The following is a 6,113-nucleotide window of genomic DNA, read 5'->3' on the forward strand; positions in this document are numbered from 1 at the left end:
TTACAATCATGAGCTAGTTTTCTCAGTACTGCCACATACTCAAGCACAGCTTCCCCTCTTCTCTTGATCTTGAATTGAATTTAAATCGTTGTACAATTTCACTAGGCTTTGGATTGAAATGCTCCTTCAGTAATTCTACTAATTCAGCAAATGTCTTCGTTCCTGGTTTAACTGGACTTAACAAATTCCTTAGAAGACTGTATGTTTGACTTCCTACAGAGCTTAATAATATAGCTTTCTGCTTGGTTGCTTCTGTAATTTCATTTGCCTCGAAGAAGTGTTGTAAAATTCTCGCAATATTCTTCCCAAGACTGCGATTGACTATCAAATGGCGTTACTGTTCCTACCATAGTGGCCATCTTCTTTTCCAAAGTTCCAACTCATAGAGATCCAGTTTCTTCGCCTCCTTCCGTCTTAGTATTCTCCTTTGTTTATCCTCGTCACAAAAGATGTAATAACTTGAGAGGAAACACAAGGTCTGTTCAAGGTTACATTTTTTACTTAGCTGTATCTCAACAAACAGTCCACACAATCAATTCATGGGTGGCTTCAGGTGCGCACTCCCTACTTCTTCTATGCTGCTATTTTAAGCATTTACAGACACCCTAAGCTTGCCCTCTAGTGGTCATCACAATCACTCAGTATACAACACACAAAGTGTCAGTAATGTACAACGACCACGTTAAACAGTCCATTCCCAGCTGAACGCGATAAAAACACCCATTGACATGAATAAAGAAACTTCGTTCGACTAATCACGTGGTCACGTGATGACGTGGCTAACAAACTAAGACTTCTAAAAGTTGTTTGACACGAACAAAATTAAATAAAATCTTTGAAGCGTGTTCATAAATCGTAAAACTACTCCACGCTCAACGTGATCACTCCAAACTGTGTCTCTTTTTTGTTTAAAAGGGTGTTTTTATGACTTCAGCTGAAATGGAGTTTTCAACGTGGTCGCTCTGTGCGACACTGATACCCTGTTCTCCGAATTACTAAGCGAATAAGATCAAATAAGGGCCACCACATCCACTCTCCTTTAAATGGAGAGAGAAAAGGTTTATCGGTCTGACACAGTGTCAGTAATGTACAACGACCACGTTAAACAGTCCATTTCAAGCTGAATGCGATAAAAACACCCACTGACATGAATAAAGAAACTTCGTTCGGACTAATCACGTGGTCACGTGATGACGTGGCTAACAAACTAAGACTTCTAAAGTTGTTTGACACGAACAAAATTAAATAAAATCTTTGAAGCGTGTTCATAAATCGTAAAACTACTCCACGCTCAACGTGATCACTCCACACTGTGTCTTTTTCTTCATGTAAGCGAGAGTTTTTATGACTTCAGCTGAAATGGAGTTTTCAACGTGGTCGCTGATGATACCCTGTTCTCCGAATTACTGCGAATAAGATCAAATAAGGGCCACTACATCCACTCTCCTTTAAATGGAGAGACAAAAGGTTTATCGGTCTGACACAGTGTCAGTAATGTACAACGACCACGTTAAACAGTCCATTTCCAGCTGAACGCGATAAAAACACCCATTGACATGAATAAAGAAACTTCGTTCGACTAATCACGTGGTCACGTGATGACGTGGCTAACAAACTAAGACTTCTAAAAGTTGTTTGACACGAACAAAATTAAATAAAATCTTTGAAGCGTGTTCATAAATCGTAAAACTACTCCACGCTCCACGTGATCACTCCAAACTGTGTCTCTTTTTTGTTTAAAATGGTGTTTTTATGACTTCAGCTGAAATGGAGTTTTCAACGTGGTCGCTGTGCGATACTGATACCCTGTTCTCCGAATTACTAAGCGAATAAGATCAAATAAAGGCCACTACATCCACTCTCCTTTAAATGGAGAGAGAAAAAGGTTTATCGGTCTGACACAGAGTGTCAGTAATGTACAACGACCACGTTAAACAGTCCATTCCCAGCTGAACGCGATAAAAACACCCATTGACATGAATAAAGAAACTTGTTCGACTAATCACGTGGTCACGTGATGACGTGGCTAACAAACTAAGACTTCTAAAAGTTGTTTGACACGAACAAAATTAAATAAAATCTTTGAAGCGTGTTCATAAATCGTAAAACTACTCCACGCTCCACGTGATCACTCCAAACTGTGTATTTTTGTTCATGTAAACGAGAGTTTTTATGACTTCAGCTGAAATGGAGTTTTCAACGTGGTCGCCGTTCGGACTAATCACGTGGTCAATTGTTGACTTGTCTAACAAACTAAGACTTCTAAAAGTTGTTTGACACGAACAAAATTAAATAAAATCTTTGAAGCGTGTTCATAAATCGACAAAACTACTCCACGCTCAACGTGATCACTCCACACTGTGTCTTTTTCTTCATGTAAGCGAGAGTTTTTATGACTTCAGCTGAAATGGAGTTTTCAACGTGGTCGCTCCGTTCGGAATAATCACGTGGTCACGTGATGACGTGTCAAACAAACTAAGACTTCTAAAAGTTGTTTGACACGAACAAAATTAAATAAAATCTTTGAAGCGTGTTCATAAATCGTAAAACTACTTCCACGCTCAACGTGATCACTCCAAACTGTGTCTCTTTTTTCATGTAAAAGGGTGTTTTTATGACTTCAGCTGAAATGGAGTTTTCAAAGTGGTCACAGCGATACTGATACCCTGTTCTCCGAATTACTAAGCTTGTAATAAGATCAAATAAGGGCCACCACATCCACTCTCCTTTAAATGGAGAGACAAAAGGTTTATCGGTCTGACACAGAGTGTCAGTAATGTACAAACGACCACGTTAAACAGTCCATTTCAGCTGAACGCGATAAAACACCCATTGACATGAATAAAGAAACTTCGTTCGACTAATCACGTGGTCACGTGATGACGTGGCTAACAAACTAAGACTTCTAAAAGTTGTTTGACACGAACAAAATTAAATAAAATCTTTGAAGCGTGTTCATAAATCGTAAACTACTCCACGCCAACGTGATCACTCCACACTGTGTCTTTTTTGTTCATGTAAGCGAGAGTTTTATGACTTCAGCTGAAATGGAGTTTTCAACGTGGTCGCCAGCGATACTGATACCCTGTTCTCCGAATTACTAAGCGAATAAGATCAAATAAGGGCCACCACATCCACTCTCCTTTAAATGGGAGAGACAAAAGGTTTATCGGTCTGACACAGAGTGTCAGTAATGTACAACGACCACGTTAAAGAGTCCATTTCCAGCTGAACGCGATAAAAACACCCATTGACATGAATAAAGAAACTTCGTTCGACTAATCACGTGGTCACGTGATGACGTGGCTAACAAACTAAGACTTCTAAAAGTTGTTTGACACGAACAAAATTAAATAAAATCTTTGAAGCGTGTTCATAAATCGTAAAACTACTCCACGCCCACGTGATCACTCCAAACTGTGTATTTTTGTTCATGTAAACGAGTTTTTATGACTTCAGCTGAAATGGAGTTTTCAACGTGGTCGCCTCCGCTCGACTAATCACGTGGTCAAGCGTTGACTTGTCTAACAAACTAAGACTTCTAAAAGTTGTTTGACACGAACAAAATTAAATAAAATCTTTGAAGCGTGTTCATAAATCGTGTCTACTTCCACGCCCACGTGATCACTCCAAACTGTGTCATTTTTTCATGTTTAAAAGGCGTGTTTTTATGACTTCAGCTGAAATGGAGTTTTCAACGTGGTCGCTCCGTTCTCGACTAATCACGTGTTCACGTGATGACGTGGCTAACAAACTAAGACTTCTAAAGTTGTTTGACACGAACAAAATTAAATAAAATCTTTGAAGCGTGTTCATAAATCGTAAAACTACTCCACGCTCCACGTGATCACTCCAAACTGTGTCTCTTTTTTGTTTAAAAGGGTGTTTTTATGACTTCAGCTGAAATGGAGTTTTCAACGTGGTCGCTGTGCGATACTGATACCCTGTTCTCCGAATTACTAAGCTTAATAAGATCAAATAAGGGCCACTACATCCACTCTCCTTTAAATGGAGAGAGAAAAAGGTTTATCGGTCTGACACAGAGTGTCAGTAATGTACAACGACCACGTTAAACAGTCCATTCCCAGCTGAACGCGATAAAAACACCCATTGACATGAATAAAGAAACTTCGTTCGACTAATCACGTGGTCACGTGATGACGTGGCTTACAAACTAAGACTTCTAAAAGTTGTTTGACACGAAACAAAATTAAATGAAATCTTTGAAGCGTGTTCATAAATCGTAAAACTACTCCACGCCCACGTGATCACTCCAAACTGTGTCTTTTTTTGTTTAAAAGGGTGTTTTTATGACTTCAGCTGAAATGGAGTTTTCAACGTGGTCGCTGTGCGATACTGATACCCTGTTCTCCGAATTACTAACCGAATAAGATCAAATAAGGGCCACTACATCCACTCTCCTTTAAATGGAGAGAGAAAAGGTTTATCGGTCTGACACAGTGTCAGTAATGTACAACGACCACGTTAAACAGTCCATTTCCAGCTGAACGCGATAAAACACCCATTGACATGAATAAAGAAACTTCGTTCGACTAATCACGTGGTCACGTGATGACGTGGCTAACAAACTAAGACTTCTAAAAGTTGTTTGACACAAACAAAATTAAATAAAATCTTTGAAGCGTGTTCATAAATCAGAAAACTACTTCCACGCTCCACGTGATCACTCCAAACTGTGTCTCTTTTTTGTTTAAAAGGGTGTTTTTATGACTTCAGCTGAAATGGAGTTTTCAACGTGGTCGCCAGCGATACTGATACCCTGTTCTCCGAACTACTAAGCGAATAAGATCAAATAAGGGCCACCACATCCACTCTCCTTTAAATGGAGAGAGAGAAAAGGTTTATCGGTCTGACACAAAGTGTCAGTAATGTACAACGACCACGTTAAACAGTCCATTTCCAGCTGAACGCGATAAAAACACCCATTGACATGAATAAAGAAACTTCGTTCGACTAATCACGTGGTCACGTGATGACGTGGCTAACAAACTAAGACTTCTAAAAGTTGTTTGACACGAACAAAATTAAATAAAATCTTTGAAGCGTGTTCATAAATCGTAAAACTACTCCACGCCAACGTGATCACTCCAAACTGTGTCTCTTTTTTTTGTTTAAAAGGGTGTTTTTATGACTTCAGCTGAAATGGAGTTTTCAACGTGGTCGCTGTGCGATACTGATACCCTGTTCTCCGAACTACTAAGCGAATAAGATCAAATAAGGGCCACTACATCCACTCTCCTTTAAAATGGAGAGAGAAAAGGTTTATCGGTCTGACACAGAGTGTCAGTAATGTACAACGACCACGTTAAACAGTCCATTTCCAGCTGAACGCGATAAAAACACCCATTGACATGAATAAAGAAACTTCGTTCGACTAATCACGTGGTCACGTGATGACGTGGCTAACAAACTAAGACTTCTAAAAGTTGTTTGACACGAACAAAATTAAATAAAATCTTTGAAGCGTGTTCATAAATCGTAAAACTACTCCACGCTCAACGTGATCACCCAAACTGTGTCTTTTGTTCATGTAAATGAGAGTTTTTATGACTTCCGCTGAAATGGAGTTTTCAAACGTGGTCGCTGTGCGATACTGATACCCTGTTCTCCGAATTACTAAGCGAATAAGATCAAATAAGGGCCACCACATCCACTCTCCTTTAAATGGAGAGAGAAAAGGTTTATCGGTCTGACACAGTGTCAGTAATGTACAACGACCACGTTAAACAGTCCATTTCCAGCTGAACGCGATAAAAACACCCATTGACATGAATAAAGAAACTTGTTTGGACTAATCACGTGGTCACGTGATGACGTGTCAAACAAACTAAGACTTCTAAAACTTGTTTGACACGAACAAAATTAAATAAAATCTTTGAAGCGTGTTCATAAATCGTAAAACTACTCCACGCTCAACGTGATCACTCCAAACTGTGTCTCTTTTTGTTTAAAAGGGTGTTTTTATGACTTCAGCTGAAATGGAGTTTTCAACGTGGTCGCTGTGCGATACTGATACCCTGTTCTCCGAATTACTAAGCGAATAAGATCAAATAAGGGCCACTACATCCACTCTCCTTTAAATGGAGAGAGAA

This window comes from Puntigrus tetrazona, chromosome 15 (assembly GCF_018831695.1).
Source record: "Puntigrus tetrazona isolate hp1 chromosome 15, ASM1883169v1, whole genome shotgun sequence".
Taxonomy (NCBI): domain Eukaryota; kingdom Metazoa; phylum Chordata; class Actinopteri; order Cypriniformes; family Cyprinidae; genus Puntigrus; species Puntigrus tetrazona.